The sequence below is a fragment of the Ictidomys tridecemlineatus genome, chromosome 8 (genome assembly GCF_052094955.1).
Source record: "Ictidomys tridecemlineatus isolate mIctTri1 chromosome 8, mIctTri1.hap1, whole genome shotgun sequence".
Classification (NCBI taxonomy): domain Eukaryota; kingdom Metazoa; phylum Chordata; class Mammalia; order Rodentia; family Sciuridae; genus Ictidomys; species Ictidomys tridecemlineatus.
This window is the reverse complement of record NC_135484.1, coordinates 85,499,380-85,520,234: the sequence shown is the minus strand read 5'-3', so window position 1 is coordinate 85,520,234 and position 20,855 is coordinate 85,499,380. Positions and strand designations below refer to the sequence as shown.

The 20,855-nt window shown below is 35.5% G+C and overlaps 1 protein-coding gene across 49 annotated transcripts in view; it reads left to right on the top strand.

Moving 5' to 3' along the window:
- Rims1 (regulating synaptic membrane exocytosis 1) overlaps positions 1-20,855 on the top strand; it is a 443,971-nt gene that overhangs the window by 396,073 nt on the left and 27,043 nt on the right. The window contains exon 1 of one of the 49 annotated variants that reach the window (XM_078019775.1): positions 9,468-9,630. The exons of the other annotated variants lie outside the window; for them this stretch is intronic. The gene's annotated coding sequence lies outside the window, so the exon portion shown is untranslated. Of the gene's footprint in view, positions 1-9,467; positions 9,631-20,855 lie in introns of those variants that run through there. 49 annotated transcript variants of the gene reach the window in all.

The following is a 20,855-nucleotide window of genomic DNA, read 5'->3' as shown; positions in this document are numbered from 1 at the left end:
ATTCAGTCAGCTGACACAGGGACCACTGACATATGTCCACTTTATTCTGACTCCAGACCTAAATGCTATCTTTAGAACATAATGGATTTGCATCAACAGAATATATGAACTAAGAACTACTTTAACCCCAAATAACTTGAATATTTTCAGGAATTAGGAAGTATACTGCTGAGGTAGGCTTAAAAAATATATTCTGTTTCCCAAACTCTGCCACTGAAGGGCCTATAAAGTGGTACAAGTCTTCAGGAGGACAGAGAACATAGTCTGAAACAGCAGCCAAATGAGGGCTGTATTAAATCTTGAATCAAGTCTTTAAAAACATGAGATAAAAAGAATTTTTCCACTTATCATATGCTCATGTTTTACTATAAACTTCTCTGGAATCTTTCAGTGCCTGTAGAAAAGTATTCTTAATAATCACTAAAACACTTCTTAATTCATCCCATGAATATTAACCAGATTTTTAAAGCCAGAATACCTACCCGGGGGTGAAACAGGAGGTTTTTCAGTGCCATCTGCAACTACAGAGTGATGTGTTCAGCTAATGGGACAGCAGAGATAGCAGACTTTTCATCTAGCACCAAAATCTGACTGGCTGAACTAATTCATTAATTCACAGAGTTCAGTTTAGCCTGTAAGCTAAAGAATAAAGATAATAATAGAGGCTCCATGGAGTCTCTAGAGCAGAGGTTTCTCTTTAGGCTTTCTTGTTGTAGGTCACTTTGATGTTCAATGCTCATCTAGGCTCAGTTGAAGGGCAAGCAGAACCAGCACTTTGAGCTGGAATGTTCTCATAGCAGCCCAAGGGCATCTTACAAAGCTGCCCTCCCTTTGCTCAAATGAAGGATCAGCTGTGCTACTGAATAGTGAGTGCATATTCAAGGAGAACCATGCTAAGACTCTGCACTGGGATAGGAGGGCTTTGTGCATTGAATATCTTAAAGTATAAAAAGATGCATGGGATTGTTCTGTAGATACGTCTGTTAGAATTTGTTCTGTATGTGGAGGGTCAACTGACCTGGGTTCTAGGCTGTCTGCCCAAGGCTGCTATGGGACTTCAGCATTGTTTTTCACCCTTTTGGACTTGGTTAGTATCAGCAACAGTAATAAGATTATGTTATATAAGACCTTTAATACTCCCAAGCTTTACAGTCTGTGTGTGGTTCTATAACTTGTTTTACATAACAATGACTTTGATCAAAATAACTTTGATCAAAACTCCCTTTACTTGACATATATAAATATATGTGTGTGTATTCATAATACATATATGTAATATTCAATGCTTAGCATTTCTATAAATTTAGAGCTAAATTCGCTAAAAACTATATCTCAGTTATAATCCTACGTTTATGAAATTGGTAATTGACAACCACTAAACAAAAGGTATAATTTAGATCTTAATTTTTTCTAAATAGAAAAATATATTGAGTCTGATAATTTGTAGAGATTGAGAAATAAAAAGAAAGAAAGAAATCATTAACAGAATTTAAGGGTGATGCTCATCTCCTTTATGTTTCACTGATACACAGCCCTGACTTTCACACATTGTGTATTGATTTTTCTAAAACACAGCAGCTGCCTGTTGGAAAACAGCTTGTTTTCAGCAGAATCATCCTCTTGTCTGTGCAGCACAGTAGAGTACAGAAGTAGTCGCTAGTTTTGTACAATCATATGAATTCATCTTTCCTTTGCCCTTCATAGAAGTAAGTGAAGGACACGGGGGAGAGGGCGGGTGGAAAGTGCTGATGTTGAGATGAGAAGTGTAGGTTTAATAAAATATGACAACAAAATACAATTCAAGACTATATCTAAGACTCAAGATGAATGAATGGAAGTGATGTTGAGATCTTTACAATTCTGATGTGAGAATTATTGTCTCTATAAGTTCTCAGTAAGTCTTTTCTAATGCAAAGTAAAGCTATAAGTGTATATGAGAACTGGTAGAAATATTTGGAAGTGGCTGCTGAAATTTCAGAATTTCTGATTAGTAAAAAGTCTTCTTGGATAAATTCAAAAGTAATTCATGTTTGCAAAATATTTAGTTTACTAGAGACTATGTGAGGACAAATAAAGAAAAAAATATTTAAGTATTATTCACAGTAGAGTGCCTAAAGCTGGTCAAGGAAGAGTGTAGGTCTTGAAATACTTAAAATCTAGAAAGGGAGATTTTAAAATGAAAAGATGTAGGAAGAGTAATTAATAAAGTAAAAGGCAGGAGTTACCATTTTGCATTGGGACAGGAGAGGAGGAGGGAATGGATGGATGTGGGCAGTTTAGGGATCTTAGGTTTGGATGATCTTTGGTCACATCTGATTCAGTCTAATGTTCTACCTAAATTAGTAGCAGGTCTTCCAAAAACACACTACTTCCTGCAGGTACATAACAGAGCACCAGCCAGGAGTACCGGAACAGAGAAGGCATCACAAACATAAAAGAGGTCACCTAAGGGTCCTTCTCACTACCAACTCATCTCTATTCTCTAAACTTTCCTGTCCACTTGAAGTTACATCATTGGAAAGCAGTTTACTCCCTCCCAAAGGAAGTGACCTTCCCTATGTCCCAGAGATGGTTAGACACATCTTCAGTGGTCCTCCTTAATATTGAGCATTTTTGGCTGAAGCAACAATAGCAAAGCTCATTAAATTATCATTTAGCACCCATTGAATCACCAAAGCTTCCCTAAAACAGGAGAATTTATTGAGTATTGTATTTAGACATGCATTTATTTTTATTAATATGTAAAATAACCAATGTTTCCTGTCCAATCAACAGAAATTTTCTTTCAAGGGTTACATGAGAGAAATAAAATTTATAATAGGTAAATCACAAAGTACATCCCAAGATTTTTTCAAATATATGTTACTATTGTTAGTATATTTTAAACTAACTTTTTTCCTATGAGTACATATCTAAAATATTGTCAAAAATCATAAAAATTATCCAACATATAAAATATTTTTTACATAACTTTCTAGAAGCATTTTGAATCCTGTCCTTTAAACTATATAAACCTTTACAGAGATTTAATGTGTACTATTTTTCATGGATTTCTAATACAAGCTGTATAAAATTTATCAGGTAGATTTGTTTGCCTTAATTGGAGTGAATGGGCTAAAAGAGAACAATTTACAAGTTAGAGTTTTGTTCATCCTCCAAATTCAAATTTTATAGCCATTCCAGATTCCCAAGCAGAGAATTATTAGTTCCTACCTAAGCACTGAGCAGCTCTCCTACATTTCACCTGCCTCCTTGCCATACAATGAGAAGTAACGGGTAGCATCACTTTGTTAGGTTTTCCAACTACTTATGTCATATATTGGATTTAAGCACCCTATCAGTAATCATATTTAATGCTAATTTCAAGTTCTGTTTCACATAGGATTGCTATTTATCACCTACCTTCTGATCAAACATTATTTTCATCTAAAATAGTCATCATACTACTTTCAAGCATATGAATAAATACTACTAGTCAGAATCCCTATTTGTGAGAAGGTGCAGTGAATGTGCAGTCAATGCTATTTAATATATAAATCTATAAGTATTAAGTTATTATAATATAAATGGAATAACTGCTGCTCTTTAGCTATTAAATTCTGTCCTGAGGATATTTTGTTATGTCATTTTCATTCACCCCAACAACCTGAATAATTTCTACTTTATTTAAAGTAAACTTAACTTACCAAAAGTCTTATTGGTGTTCATGTCTGGTTTGTGTAGAGTCTTAGTAAGGGGTAAAAATGTATGTATATGTGTATGTATATACCCAAATATACTATAATTTGTATTTACTATATGTAAAAATGTATTGTTGCTTCGTGTGTGTGTGTGTGTGTGTGTGTGTGTGTACACAGAGGGGTAAGATATTAAATAAATAAACAAAGTAAGGATAAAGATCATTTTTGTGTACTTCTAAGGTACTTAATGAATGTTTGACTCAATGGATTCAAATTTCAAATGTCTATTTATAAGATGTGAACTTAATCATGTTTAGTAGGTATGTTTCCTGGAGTTAGAAATATCCATTTAAAAGGTAAGGGTTTTTTTTTTTTTCAAAATTATCTGCAAACTTCTTTTTATTATTATGAAATAATCTTGAAAGTAAAAGAATTTTAGGGAAGTCCCTTTTGTAAAATGATGACTTTCTGTGTAATATCCTGTCAAGGGCATTGTATTAGTTTCTTACTGCTTCTATAATAAATTAGCAAAGATTTAGTGGCATAAAACAAAAGAAATTTTTCACTGTACAGTTCCAGACATTCTAAGTTCAACAGAGGTTGAAGTGTCAGAGGTGCTCCTGCTGGAGGTTCTAGGGGACATCCATTTTCTTCCCTTGCCAGTCTCTAGTGCCTATCTGCCTTCTTTGGCTTAAGGCACTTCCATCTTCAAAACCAGCATATCCCATCACTCTGACTCTCTACCTTTATTTCTCTTATAAAGATCCTTGAGATAATATTGTCCTTCCCCAGAACATCCAGGACAATCCCTGGATTTTAAAGTCAGCTGATTAACAAGCTTAATTCATCTGCACAATCCCCCTGGCCATGTACCATAGCACAGCATATTCACACTAACAGAGATTAGGGCATGAACAATTCCAGGGGGAGATAGGTTTCATTTTTACTTGCCACAAACAAATTTAGGTTTTGAAAATAAGAAGTTATGGGAAGTCCTCTTTAAGAAAATGAACAGTGATAAAATTAGACATTAAAACTTATGCATAATGATAAAAAATGACAACAAAATAAACTTTATAAAAAGAAAGTACATAAATATGTCACACTTTATCTAAACTGATTTTATTTCCATTATTTAATATGCCCATTAATAAACTGATAAAAATGTGTTATTCAACACATCCATAAGTATTTTGAATAAATTAAAAAGAAATAGATACACCTCCTTCCAAAACTTATGTTTTCAGTTTGGTTTCTAAATTCGTATGTATATCATTTTTACCATTTTTATGTATATCATTTTCTTCAATTGTCCATTTCCTTTTGTTCTGAAAGATAAAATGAATACACAATTTGGGGCTAAAAGACTTTGGATCAAGTTGCATATTCACTCATTCAAAATGATAGATGGATGGATAGAGATCTGATGGGTTAAGTATTATGGTATTGTGTTAAGTTTGAAGAAATGAGTAATGAGCAAGTTAGATGTGCTCCTTGCCTTCATAGTAATTACATTGTAACAAAAGGACAGAGATAGGATGATCATCTCAACTACACTGAACATTATGATGACTGAGGAGCCCAGTGAGAGTCCTAGACTAGTGGCAATGAGGTTTACCCTGGACTTGGGGGTTGAAGCAGTGTGAGCTAGGTAGAAAGGTGAAGCACAGGAAAGAGAGGGGGATCTCAGACAAATATTATGGACAGTATCTAAAATGGGAAAGCTGATAGTAATTTTGAAGAAGTAAAAGAAGGCAAGAAGTATAAGGAGAACAGGAGTCACTGATGCCAAACATTCATGAGAGAAAGTGGGACCAGGTCCAGGAAGGCCTTGTGATCATGCTTAGGATTTAGTTTTCTTCTTAAATGCAGTAGGATGCCATTAAAGGGTTCTGTGCAGAGAGCTGACTTGATCTGATTAGCAGATTTAAAACTTTTCCTGTCTGTTTTGGAGAATGGGGCTGGAGCAATGGGGAATAAAGCAAGAATGGATGCAAGGAAATTAGTTAGCAAGAAGGGGAGTGCTCAGATTTGAAATATAAAGACTTCAGTTATTAACTATCTTTTCCTCAGAAAGATGCTGGAGTGTGTGCCTTTTCATTGACAGTGACACCTTTAAAAAAGTGTTTACTCATTAAGCACTATTTAATACATATAAAAAGGAAAAACACATACCTGATTGGTTGCTTGTGTGCTGAGATTCATTTATACTCGTTTCTTTGACCAGGTGTTTGCATTTTATTTCTCACTGTGTAAGGAACCAACTTCCCTTCATACAAACATTTCAGGCATCAACAAACTGGTTAAGAGAATAATTTAGGAGTTAAAGCTTCTTCTCAAATCACACCAGTCCATCTTTAGCCAGTTGTAAAGGTTCTCTGATTCTGTATGTGTTTTGTTGGTGTAGGAGAGGAGGCGCACTCCTACCCCACACAGCTTCTCATTCCTGTAGGCTTCACGCTCGCTCGAAGACTTGAAGGCCGTGGAGGTTCCAGGAGCCTTTCTCAAATATACCTGTTTTTAGACCAATGTGCTGGCATCAAGTCCTGTACTCGAGTACTTTCCTTCTGCCCTATTAAGCCTGGCCATGGGCCAAGCTCCTCTCGTACTCCTGGTAATATAACTCAATTCTGGCTCTCCTGTTTTTCTGCCCTAAGATTGCAATTGGCATAGTGTGTGTTCCTTGTATGGTTTTGCTTATCTTTAAGTTGTCATGATCCATTTGTACTAGTTTAGTTGCCCCTTCTGACGTTGTTTCTACCTCAATTTGCTACATTAGGAGAGGGAAATGTATTGCAATGTCACACTGATAGATCTATAATTGCACCTTTAAAAATAGTCAAGATGGATAGTAACATAAGAATTATCACTCTGCCAGGTGTGGTGATGCACACCTGTAATGACCCTGGCTTGGGAGGCTGAGGACGGAGGATCACGAGTTCAAAGCCAGCCTCAGCAAAAGCGAAGTGCTAAGCAATTCAGTAAGACCTTGTCTATAAATAAAATACAAAATAGGACTGGGGATGTAGCTCAGTGGTCAAGTGACCCTGAGTTCAATCCCTGGTACCTGGTACACCACCCTGTCAAGATGCACTTCTGAAGGAAGCTCTATGATATGTGTATGTTCCCCTTGTTATCTGTGAAATATTAGGATTTTATAGTTTGTCAAGTAAAATGTATGTCATTTTAATCTCTATAAGATACTAATCAATTGATGTGATTAATTACATTTGTTGATTTCCGTATGTTGAACCAACCTTGCATCCCTGGGATGAATCCCACTTGATCATGGTGCACGATCTTTTTGATATGTTTTTTTAATTCAATTTGCCAGAATTTTATTGAGAATTTTTGCATCTATATTCATTAGAGATATTGGTCTGAAGTTTTCTTTTTTTGATGTGTCTTTGCCTGGTTTTGGAATCAGTGATATTGGCCTCATAGAATGAGTTTGGAAGGTTTTTTTTTTATTTCCTGAAATAAATTGGAGAGTATTGGTATTAGCTTTTCTTTAAACGTCTTGTAGAACTCGGCTATGTATCTGTCTGGTCCTGGGATTTTTCTTGGTTGGTAGACTTTTGATGGTATCTGCTATCTTGTCACTTGAAATTGATCTATTTAAATTGTGTATATCATCCTGATTCAATATGGGCAAAGTATATGACTCTAGAAATTTGTAAACTGTGAAACCAACCTACATGCCCTTCAATAAATGAATGGATAAAAAATATGCGGCTTATATACACAATGGAATATTATTCAGCAATAAAAGAGAATAAAATCATGGCATTTGCAGGTAAATGGATGGAGAAGATAATGCTAAGTGAAAGTAGCCAATCGCAAAAAAAAAAAAACAAATGCCAAATGTTTTATTTGATATAAGGAGGCTGATTCATAGAGGGATAGGGAGAATGGAGCATGGGAGGAATAGATGAACTCTACATAGGGCATAGGGGCTGGAGGGGAAGGGAAGGTGCATGGGTTTACTGATGATGGTGGAATGTGATAATTATTATTATCCAAAATACAGGTATGAAGACACAAATTGGTGTGAGTATACTATGTATACAACCAGAGATATGAAAAATTGTGCTCTATATGTGTAATAAGAATTGTAATGCATTCCGCTGCCATATATAAATTAAAAAAGAAAAAGTAAAAAAAAGATATTAATCAATTGGCTAATAAAGAAAAAAATTTTCTACATTTCCCAAACTACATAGCTCTCTGGCATTACAAAATGGAGTAAGCTTCTCCACAGAAATTTGGTTGGGATCCTCTAAAAACCCTAAGACAAAGATTTGAACTACTTTATTTAAGTTGTAGTGCAAGGAAAGGATGTCAGTATTAGGTGCTTTATATAACATTGTCCAAGTTACTACTGGACAATTGGAGTTTGATCCCTTTGGAGGTCTATGGGAAACTGCAGAAGTGTTTCCCTTGGGGTTGAGAAGGCTTTAGTGACTCCCATTTGCCACTGGCTGAGGAGTGCTCATGGAGTCATGAACTCCTGACATTTGGGCCGGCTTCCTTTGTGGGCCTAAGTGACTACAGTTGGAAGGAGCCCTCAATAGAAAGCTGCAGGTACCTACAGTCATTCAGCATCCTTACTTACAGGAAAAATAAGTGCCAAAAGGATATAGCCAGAGCACCAATAGCATCTGCCTCTGTAGCTTTCTAACCAGGGCCTCCACCTAGAGTTGTGTAGTCTGGGTTCTGCACAAAAGTGCCCAGCCAGTAAGGGAGTTCAATACTATAATGGTGCTCTTAGCTAAGCCACGAACAGTGAGGTTATTTTCATTTTTAATTTGTCCAAAGCCTTTCTTTTACTTCCTCTTGTGGAAACCCTTCTTTTTCACCTCCTTCTCTTTTCTGTGTGTGTGTATATATATATAAACATTTATGCACATTAAATGTGTGTGTATGTGTCTGTATACATACTATAAAATTTATTATCCAAACTGGAATATTTTAGAGAATATAAAGAAAGATAATTAATAATATCCCAGAACAATAGGCATAAAACAGAATTGTCCTGAAGTAAGCATTTTGTTTATAGTGGGTATTTGTTTTTCTCGTAATAGTCTTGCTGCCTACTACTACTGAACTCTCTGAGCCTCAGTTTCCATCCTTGTAGAATACAGCAATACCAATAATATCAATAATGAGAATTATGAGGAGGGTCACTGCAAGTGTCTATAAAGCATGGCTCGACCGACAAAGGTTGGGATTCTTACTTTTATTGCTTGGTGCCTGGCAGGATGGTGGGGATGTGAAAGGGCCTGAGGAAGGCAGCCAAAATACAGGAGTGTTTACTAAATTCTCTTAAAAGTGATAATTTTGACAGTTTTAAGTGTATTAAATATTTACGCAAATGCCAAGTGGGTTTGATGCAAGAAATTGATATGAAACCTTCTTCTTGCCTGTGGATAAGTACTTTAAACAGGTTTACACTGGAAATCATATATTAGTCCTTCACTTTACTTCTCTGAGGGATCTTACATAATCAGAGAAGCTATATGGTATTTAATAAAGTAAGCAACATATTTTTATTTCATTTGGTTTAAATGTGTCTTAAATTTTGTGGATGGATAGCAGTTTTCAAATTGTGGCTCTTTAGCAGTTTTAAAATTTATGAGATGATACATGGCAAATTCACTCAATGATTTTGCACTTCATAGTTTTATACTATAATAAGCTATAGAAAAAAACTCTGACAGAAGCACTTTAATCATACTGTGTGTCTCTGTGAAAAAGAGAGGGGGAGGGAGAGGGAAGGAAAAGAAGAGGAAGAGAGAGAGGGAAAGGCAGAGAGAGACTTCAGAGAGCCCTGATAAGTGTTCCACCCAGAGACAGAACAAGTTATTTAAACCGGGTCAAAGCTTTGTTGGCGTTCACTTTTCCCTGAGAACAATCTAGTGCTGATTCTTATTTTCTCAAGATAAACAAGGTAAGTCAATGTTCCATGCATGTATTTGGGAGATCTTAACAGGAATTTGTTGGTTAATTAATAACTTTTCATAAAATTAAAACAAAAGCCAAATTTCTTTATTATTTCAGTGATGTGCAGCAGTTTTGAAAAATGGTGTTATACTTGAGATTACCAACTATTGAATCAAAAATGAAAAATGTAAAATTTGTTATGCAGTGAATTAAGTGCTTATAGAAGAATTTTGCAGCTGCAGGTATATTTGCAAAATTGTAATGTCCAAATATGATTAACTTTAATTCTAGACTATAGGATTTTGAAGCTGCATTTGTAGTTGAGCACTTCTTGAGCTTATTAGTACCAAAACATAGAAAACATCTTAACATTATCACAAGGTTGAATTTCTCTTTAAAGCCATTTTATTTCTATTTTAAAATGTGAGGTATATTTTGTACAATGTATCACTTTTGTATTCATTTAAATTTAAGAACTTTATATGGACATTTCTTTTGGAAATTCAAAAGTATATGTACTTTGCATTTGAAAATTATAAATCACATTTTTCTAGCTGAGCTTCCAGATTTTTGCCTTTCATTTTGTTATGTTCAGACAAGGACCAGAAAAATATAACTTTTAAGAGCACAAGAAAATACCCATAGTAAGAGTTTGATGAAACTTCAAAATACAGATTTATCTTGTGCTTTTAGATCATTTATGGAGAAAAGTGTACCCAGTTAGTTTCTTCTGATTCCTGTTTTATTTTATTCACTCAAACACTGATGCGACATTCTAGGTGAAAAGGAGGATTTTGTTATCATCATAAGAGTTGTGACAGGCACTCTAAGAACCTTCTGTAAAAGGACAGTTTCACATTCAATGACAATATTACCCCCTAAGTGATAACATCAATATTTATCAGTAATTTCCTTTCTTACTTCTTCCTAAGAGTACACCAAATCAGAATCTGATGGAGGACACTTTGCATATGAAGGGTTTTTTAATATCAAAGAATCTTCTGCATGTAGCTTGTATTTTGTTTCTTTTTATTTTATATTCTGAGTAATTCTTATATGGAATTTCTAATTTTTAGTTTAACACTTAATATTTAACTTCAGAAGCAGGGATTATGCATGGAATGATGGCATAAATATACTTAGGATGACTGTAATACATTTGTGATTTATTTCTTTCCTCCCCTAATTCCCAATTTAGTTTCAGTCATTTGTCTTAAAAGGAATCTCAACATCTGTTTAGTTTTATGCCATCTTCGTGCTTAACCAAGTCAGTGAAATGTCCTCTTGCTCCTTATCTGTGCTTATTATTTGTAGGCAGCAAGAAGTAAATTTTTTTTACTTAAGTAAATAAATTCCTTTTTTTGTCTCTCCCATACTTTGAACTTAGTTAAAGAGCAATGGTACAGGACCAATGCTGTTGAGAATTTTTTCTTTTACCTAAATAACCAATTAGTAGCCACTTTGTGCATCTATGAAGATAGACACACAATTAACACACTAGGTTTAAGTTACTAAAATTCGTTCACTAGTTTACCCAGAAAACATTGTTGATGACCATGTTGATGACCACAAAACTTTGACACAAAAGTACAATGGAGAGAGATATAGGAGCATACATATTCAGTTTAAAAGTTAAAAATAAGTAAAAGAGTTTGTTATAAATCTATTACATTAAGCTAAGTATTTTCATAGAATAGTTCATAGTCCATTATCAGTGTATTTGCAGGGGAATAATTGATATAGGAGTTTAGAGAACAGAGTTTAGGCTGGTCAGACTAGGTGGCAAGAAAAAGTACTTTAAGCTAATCATAAAGGATTGGGAAAAGACAAGAAGGCTCTCCCAGGTAGGTAGGATGAAGGGGAGTCCTGAATATAGGAAATGTCAACAGATGAAGAAAGAACCAAATGTGATCAGTTTGGCTGGAGCTGAGGATTTCTGGCAGCCTCTTGGGAGAGGTAAATGTGAATCAAATCTAGAATCCCTGTAAATGGCATGTTAGACTGTGAGAAGGCCAGTAAAATTGGCACAGGGAACCAATAGGGCATCTCTATGAAAATATGTTCTGGTAGCATAAAACAAGTTGAAATGACAAGAATCTCTATGTGGGGAGATTAATTGGAATAATAAAAAAGAAATAGGTAGAGGAGATAAGGCAGCAAAAATAACAATCACATTTTCACAATGAAAATATAGCAATACCTTTATCAAATTGGGAAATTAGTAAAAGGCCAGTTTGGGATATAAATCTCTATTAGAGTTCAGCCAGAGAAGCAGAGTCTGCAGGAGATATATATTCTAGAGATTATTATAAGAAATGCACTTTACGTGATTCTGGGAGCTGGCTAGATAAGTCTGATAAGTCTGAAATCCATAGAGCAGGGCCTGAAGGACCTGTAGTCTAGTTCTCTCAGACACTGGCAGAAATAGCAGTCCAGGGTGGAAGATCTAGTTCACCAAGGAAGTCTCGCTCACCTCTGCCCTTTTCGGCTTTCACCTGAATGAATGGATCTTACCCAGATGATCTGAAATAAGACCCCTATTTAATACCAACTGATTTATGCACTCTAAGCACATCTACAAGTTGTCTTCCCAATTTGTTTTTGATAGAACAACTGGAGACTGTAGCTGACACATCCTAAAAATCTCAAAGTGCTATTAACTTGAGCATGCTGATAGAAAATTTACAGGTAAAAGCGGTCAGGAATCTATTGGACATTCAGAATTGAAATTTGGGAAACTTTATAGAGACAAGGAGTTCTCTGTGGAGAAATGATATCAACATGGTCAAGAGTGTTGAGGAGATCCTCAGAGAAAACTATAGAAATTTTCCATTGAAGATAAATTTTGAGGAGAAAACCTTTTTAAGGGGCAGAAGAAAGAAAAGTTAACCAAAAAATAATGACCAAGGAGCAGGCTAGAGGCATAGAATAGTTTTGAGGGTAATTCTTAGATACAAATAAAAGATAATAATATTAAGGGAAGAAGATTAAAGATCTAAGGAACAAACTATAGTAGCATAGAGCCTTTGCTGACCTCTCACCATGCTTTCTCACTAGCTTTCCAAGATTTCCACTGGAGCAGGGAACATTGCTGATGGTTCCCCTGATTTTCATCCTGGGTCTGGGGATCTTGCTGCCAGAGATCCCAACAGTTTGAACTGAAAGAAAGCTAGTGGTTTTTATTGTGAACTTTGAAAATGCAATTGAAGTGAGATGGATTAGAAAGACTCTGGTGTGCAGATATTTTAGGAAGGAGTGGAGAAGGAGAAATTAGAGGAATAGCTGTTATTATTGTGTAATGAAAAGGTCTCTTGTGATCTTTGTGTTAGAGTCTTGAATGCCCTTTACCTTCCTCATCTGTCTGCAGATGAGTTTGTACTCACAAATGCAGATTATTATACTCACAAGGGGTAGCTCAAGCATCTCCTCCTCTGTGGGAAGTTCTTTAACCCTACCAGAAGTGCCAACTTAGTCCTTTGTCCCATTACTCCCTTAGGCATATTTTATGCTTCTGATCCTCCTGAAATAGTATGGCTCACAAGTTTTCCTACCCCACCAGGTCGTCTGCTACTTTTAATTTTGAATCTACACTAATGTACAGCACCACCATTTAAATGCTTAATATGTATTTGGAAAACGAAGGTATGCATATTTATGCATGTATATGAGAAAAGAGTGTGTGTATGTTTATAGCTTGTGGAAGGAAGAAGGAGAAATTTGGAGATTCTGGAGTTTAAAGAGTAAAATTAATGAGAATAAGGCAGAGAAGAGAAGGAGTTTAAGTATGAGAGGAATGCTGCAAAAGAGGAGGAGGAATTGCATCCTCCCCGTATAGAAGATGGGGAGAAGAGGTTTGATGAAGATAAGCACGTAGTTGCAAGCAAGACTGGATGGAAGAAATCCGTCTTCCCAGGAAATGAAAGACAAATGAGTGTGAGAGAAAATGTACCATCTCCTAAGAAGATGAGATTTTTTTTAAGGCAAAAAAAAAAAATGAAATTTTGGAACTCTGTTTGTTAACTGTGATCTAACACATTTAAAGTGCTTGTAAAAATACAACACAAGTAAACCATAGTTAGGAGATGGACTTCTCTGTTGAGGCCGTGCATATCCTGAAGCACTGGATAGCATCAAAGGTTCAGTAAAAGGTGATGAGCTAGACTGAACTAATGGATATGTAGATGGACAAGCCCTCTAGCAGTCAACTGGTGAGGGTATGGTAAAGTGCAAACCATTTGCTAACTTGGCGCTAAAACCCCTGGGCTTAAGTTCTGGTCGTGCCACTTGCTAAGTCTGTGATTATGACAAAATTATAAGCTGTTATTCTTTTTCTTTTCTTGTGTGTGTATTGAGTGTGTGGTGTATAATCTGAAGAACCTTTTAGGGGCCTACATGCAAATTTGTTTAATTGCTATTTCACCTCTGCCCCTGGCCATATGCTATCCTACTGCTGATTACAAGTGCTAGTAAGTCAAAAAAAATGTGTCCTAGCAAAGGGCTCAAGGTTATTTTTTGTGATAAACTTCTGTTAAAACATTTAGGTAAGAGCATTTTCCTGGGGAAGAGTGTAATTCTGCACATGCTGGGGTATATAAACAGATGCTCCTTCTGTCTGTCCGTCCAACAGAACATTTTTATGACAACTTTAAGACTTGAAAAGTTTACACATATTTGAATTTTACAGTATCATGATTTGGGTTTTGTTTATTTGTTTTTTGTTTTTTGGTTTTTTTTTCTTTTTTTTTTTTTTTTTGGTCACAGGGAAAATACCTTGATCCCTACCCCACTGCTCAAAAATGTGTCTTTTCACAAGAAAGATTAAAACTTAAGCATGAATTAGCATAAATCTACTCTTATATTATTTTAAGATATTAGTACTGAAAAAGACATTCCATAACATCTAGTTCAGCATCCTTATGTTAAGGTTAGAGAAATTAAAACTCATAGATGACCTGTTTCAAGTCAAAGAGCTATTTATAGTAAAACCAGAACTAAATTTATTGCTTTTAATTCAGAGATTTAGTTTTGTATGTAAAGAAACTACGTATCACAGTAATATTTAAAGCATCTATAATTTTGGTCAGTATTCTGTCTTTGTTTATTCAGTACTTATAAGCACTAAATTACATACTATAAGAAATAAAAGATAAAAGAACTACAAAATCTTCACTAATAGAAAAAGTGACTGGTAAAATTAAACATGTACTCTATAAATATAATAATAGTTACCAAGGGGGGCTGGGGTTGTGACTCAGCAGTAGAGCTCTCACCTAGCACGTGCAAGGCCCTGGGTTAAATCCTCAGCGCCACATAAAAATAAATAAATAAAATAAAGGTATTATGTCCAACTACAACTATTAAAAAAAAAAAAGAGTTACCAAGGGAATAGCAAAGCTCACTTTTGTTCTGTACAAGATTAACATTTTTTATTGATTCTTTTTAGTTATACATGACAGTAGAATTCATTTTGATAAATTGTATAACTATGGAATTTATCTTATTCTATTGGGGCCTATCTGTATATATATTTGAAGTTTAATATTGGTATTCCCAGTGGTTGACGAATTTTTCTGTTAAGGCTACTAGAGAGCTAGAAGGAGTCAGAAATCAGGTAAAGCCTGGATTAGTAGAAGATAAACATCTCTGTTGAGGTCATGCACATCCTGAAGCACTGAATGACTTTCAAGGTGCAGTAGAAGACAATAAACAGGGTTAGGGCCGCAGCTCAGTGGCAGAGCGCTTGCCTAACGTGTGAGGCACTGGGTTCAATCCTCAGTACCACATAAAAATAAACAAATAAAGGCATTCTGTCCATTAACAGCTACAAAAAAAAAATCTTTAAAAAAATAATAAGCAGGACTGAACCAATAGGTGTATAAAGAGATGAGCTCCTTAACTGTCACCTGGTAAGGGTCTAATGAAGTACAAAGCAGTTAGCAACTTGGAGCTAAAACCTCTGGATTTGAGTTCTAGACCTGCCATTTACTGTCTGTAATTGTGGCAAAACCTTTTAACATTTCTCATCCTTGATTTGCTCATCAACAAGTTGAAAATATTTTTTTAATAGTAGTATTCTTTCTGAATAATATAATTGTTATTTTATTGTGGCAACATAACCAGAAAACAGTCTAGACTGTCCCAGGCCATAGCCTGTGAGCCAAGTGAAATGTTAGGAGAAGGGCAGCAAACTCAATAGCTGCTCCAAAACAAGCAGCTAAAATAGCCAGACCTAGGATAATGACCCTTATGGCTCTCGAAGCCAGTTCAAAATCACTACAGCAGACCTCACAGTTCATCTTGGAAGTGCTGTAGATATGTTTTGGTGATAATGATTTTCCATATCAATATTATATTGCAGTGCCCTTGAGAGAACACATGAAGGTTAAAGAGAAGGATCTCATTCTATAGTTGAAATTGCTGGTTTATATTTCTGTGGTATTTAACTTTTACAAAATTAGCTATTATTTCTCATCAGAATGCATTCTTGAGATAATTCTTTCCTTCTGTACCTTCTGGGGTTCTATCTTTAAAGTTTTTTTGTGTGTTAACGTACCAAATGGTAGGTGATACTTTCAAACCCATAAAAAATGCTCTTTTTTTCCAGATTGATTTAGAACCTGACTGCTTATTTTCTTTCAAAAAATCTGAACTTATTTTGTATAGAAATACAGCTGAAGTCCACTTGCCAAAAATTTAAAGTACCAGCACTTACAGTACTTCTCTTCCTTGTGTGCTTTTTAAGGGCAATTTCAAGAAGCATTATTGAGAGGCTTTCACTATCATACGCCAAGTTTAGGTTTGTAAGCAAAGTCTTCCTGCTCCACAGAGACAGCAGAACTAAGGGGCTTCTTTGAACTGTGTCAACGAGCAGCTATTGGGTTCCTGTTCATTGCAGGGACACTATGGCTGCAGCCAGGTTGCATAATGATTTTATTGAAGCAGGAAGATGCTGAAGTCAATAGCAGTCAGACTTGGCCTGTTAAAATGTGAGCAAATGGAGCATGACAACTTGTATTCATGCTGGATAAACAGTCCACTGCTTACATAACGAGACTTTCCTTATTAACAAAATGGGAAATCAACTTTCATCTACAGTAAAGGCCAGAGACTATGGAATAGAAAGATTTAGCCTTTAATTATCAATGTATTAGTAAGAATTTGTGGAACCAAAGGCAAAGGATTTAACTTTACTGCACCTTGGATCCTTTAATATTTTGGATGCTGTCAAACAACCCAGGGCTAGGTTTCAGATGTGTTCTACTTTAAAGTGTATCAATTTAACTTACCTATAATTTGCATTTCAGATTTTTCAGCATGGTATTTTTAATACTGCTTTAATATAACATAAGCCTCCAAACACATTAAGTAAATAAAGCCACTTAATATTCTTATAAATTTTAATCTGCTCTAGTGAAAAAAAGTGCCGAGTCTGTTTTTAGCTTGCATCTTAGTGTTTTCCTCCTTTTTAAAATTTTTATTTATTTATTCATTTTCAGTACCAGGAATCAAACCTGGGTGGTCAACCACTAAGTCACATCCCTAGCCCTTTTTGAAAATTTTTTTGGGGGTATCCAGGATTGAACTCAGAAACACTCAACCACTTAGCCATATCTCCATCCCTATTTTGTATTTTTATTTAGAGAGACAGGGTTTCACTGAATTGCTTAGTGCCTTGTTTGTGTTGAGGCTGGCTTCGAACTTCTGATTCTCCTGTCTCAGCCTCCCGAGCCGCTAGGGTTACAGGCATGTGCCAAGGCGCTTGACCCTTTTTTTTTTTTTAAATTTTTATTTTGCTAAATTGCTTAGGGCCTCACTAAGTTGCTGAGGCTGGCTTTGAACTCATGATCCTCCTGCTTAAGCCTCCAAAGCTGCTGGAATTACAGGTGTGTGCTGTCATGCCCATTCCTAATGTTTTCCTTCTTTAAAAGAGTTACCAGCTCCATAATCTGAGCCTTATTTATTTGCTCGAACTGTCAGTCAAATCAGGACAGTGTGTTAAGACTCATAATCAAAGTGTGGAAAGAAGAAAGGCAGAAAACAGTTGAGACTCCTCTAATGTCAAATTAGCATCAATGACATGTGCATTACTCATTTTGTTAACATTACTGTAAAGCTTCACACCTGTTTAGGCACATCCCTTCTTCACCCTTAGAATCATTAAATACTGTGTTATTTCATTAATTCCCTAAAATATAAGTGATACAGTTCTGGAGATTGATGACTCTTAATCCATCACGTTTCCTTTACTTTTTAGGCTTTTATAGTATTTCAAGTTCTTGTTCATATAATTTTCAAAAATGAAGTTTGCAGGACTAAAATTAAATAGCTAATACTTTTTATATTCTGTCATACCAGTTTTCACCACCAAGTGTTTTCTTCTTGCTTCCTGAGTTTTATTTCAGTCTTTGGATATGCAACTTTGTGTTTTATCACTTCACAACTGTTCTTACTATTGGCAGTGAAGAAGTAATAGCCAGCAGCTCCTCACATCTCATAGACACACAGGCACAAATCAACCCCTTTTATCAACCTTTTACGTGAGGTACCTTCTTGCCAGTATCAGAATCATTCTTCCTAGATGGCACACAATCCACTGCCAGGCCTCCAAAGCAGGGTTTTCTCCATGTGTGTTCTCATTGTCATATCTGTATTGAGGTGAGTTTGAGCTCGGTTCCAACCTGACATGAGTAGTCAGAACATTTTGCTTACTTGTCAGAATCACTAGGTGGTAATAAGTACCCTTGTGTTCTTTGCCTCTTAAAATTTGCTCTCTGTCTCTAATTCATTGTTCTCTTAGGTTCTGCAAAATTTCTCCTGAATTTACAAACTTAACTCTTTCTAGGTATGCTGAACAATCTTGATACCTTTTCCTTTCTCTTAAACCATTATAATATTTCTGATAGCTCAGTACTACTATTTTTTTTTAATTTTCATACCTTTCAAATAGGTATGTCTGTTGGATGTTAGAAATTCATTTACTGAACTAACTTGTGCAACCCATGTAGCTAATAACTGTAAATCCACATAAATATCCAATTGTGATAGAACAAATGAGAGTGAAACATTTCCAAGTGATAATGTTTTAGGAAAATGTTTTGGCCACCTAGTGTAGTTCTTCCTTTTATCACTTGAATTTGCTTCTTCTACAATCAACCAAAATCTCTCAGGGTTGCACACCAAGTCTTTGGAGGATGGAACAAGGTTTGGGTAAAATAGGGTAGTAAGTTTGGATTGTTTTGTAACTAAGATTTGGCCCAAATGGGATTTCTACAGTACTTTTTGTCTTGCTCCTGTTCATTGTGTCTTCCTCTTGTTCACTGCACGTTTGCTAGTGAACATGTATGTAATTTTTGTTTACTCAATTGAAAGTATTCTCTCATAAAAGCCTCAAAGTCACTCTTAAGAGAAATGTCACTATTATTATGGAAATTGGATTATTTTAAAGTTACAAGGATAAAGATATTTCTTTGACCTGCACTTCTTACCTTTTAGTTATATAAATGCAATATAAATAAGATAGTTGTTAGACAATTTACTCTTTCTCCTGAAAATTTCGAAGTTAAAAAAGACTATAGGGCTGGGGTTGTGACTCAGCAGTACAGCGTTTGCCTAGCACATGTGAAGCCCTGAGTTCGATCCTCAATGCCACATAAAAATAAATAAATTTTAAAAAGGTATTGTGTCCAACTACAACTAAAATTTAATATAAAAAAGACTATAATATTTTCAAATTTAAAGTTTTGAAATGAGTGACCTACTACCTCAATTTTCTTTGCAGTCCTTGCTCTAGCAAATTTTGTTTTCACATTCTACTAAAGACATGTAAAAGAGACACTCCATTATATGAGGATCATAAATGAGTCAAAACAATGTGTGCTAGCACATTTTGATTTTGTGCAGTAGAAATTTTGTTACACCAAATTTATCCGGCTGTTATGCTACTCAACTTCCATGAGGAAAGATCTATCAATTTCTATGGGTTTTGAGGTCCTCAGTGTACCAACATGGAAAATTGTCCCCCAGAGAGACAGCAATGACTGGGTCCCTAAGAGATATGTGAACTCAGTAGAACTGTTACTTCTACACATCCACTCCCTTCCTGGTCAGCTCTTAAATTTCTTGACCTGATGGGAGGAAAAGATCTATAAAAGAGAATAGGATTTTGCTATTCCTATAGGATTTCCTTGAATTTTCATCATCAAAATGTGTTGAAAATTTTCAAACCTCATAAAAGCTCCACACAGAAACACCCAACAGATTTGTTCTTACGATAATTCCTTTAAACTGATCAAAATAAAGGACTTAGTGATTATGAAGCATGGGGAAGTTATATACATGAGAGATTCTAGGCTTGCCCAAGGCCCTAAACAATACATGGAAACCCACACATTATCACATACTAAAGAAAAGGTCTTATAATATTCTTCTACCTGCCGAACTATCTTTGTGTTTGTCTCGCCCCGTCTCATTACGACACTCTCACTTACCCTCTGTTCCCATGCTTCCCCTCTCTTCTGCAAGTCAGCATCCCTTGCACATGTGTTTCAGATCTGTTTGATGCACCAGGACTTCAGCATGTGAATGTTGATGGTGCTACCTAACTTCAAGAGTGTGGTCCCTAGAAAGACAACTGATCCAGTCCGGGATATTGATCCAGTACCATTTGGGTAGGAATTTCTGTGATCCTAGGAATTTAATGGCTAGTTCAAAAGAACAGTAGGATCTTTGGGTGGGCATATTTTTTTAGCCCCTTCTTAGTTCATGAAAATAGAAAGGCTACATATTATATGAAGAACTGAGGCCTAATGAGAGCAGAGCAGGCCCTTTCAAGCCTGAGCAGAGTAGAGCCCTAGACATACGCTTAAGGGCTGTACAGAAGCTATCTTTTCATAGTACCTTGAATCTAACATGTTCTTATTAACTGTCTGTTTTGACTCATTAGCTCATTTGGTGATTTTATTTTAAGTACACTTCATATCTATCCAATCTTAAACTGGCCAATACTGATATGATACATGTGTACAACTAAAAAGTGGGGAGTCATAAATTCTTCTTGACATGAACTTTGCCTTTAGGAGATAATAAAACACATTTTTATTTTATCCATAGAATAAAATATCTGAAAATTACATCAAACCATAGTATTTATTCTTATCTTTCAGTAAATGTTTTTCCAGGTATCTACTTCTTTCCCCTGCACCACCACCTACAAACACTTACCCATAAGTGTTG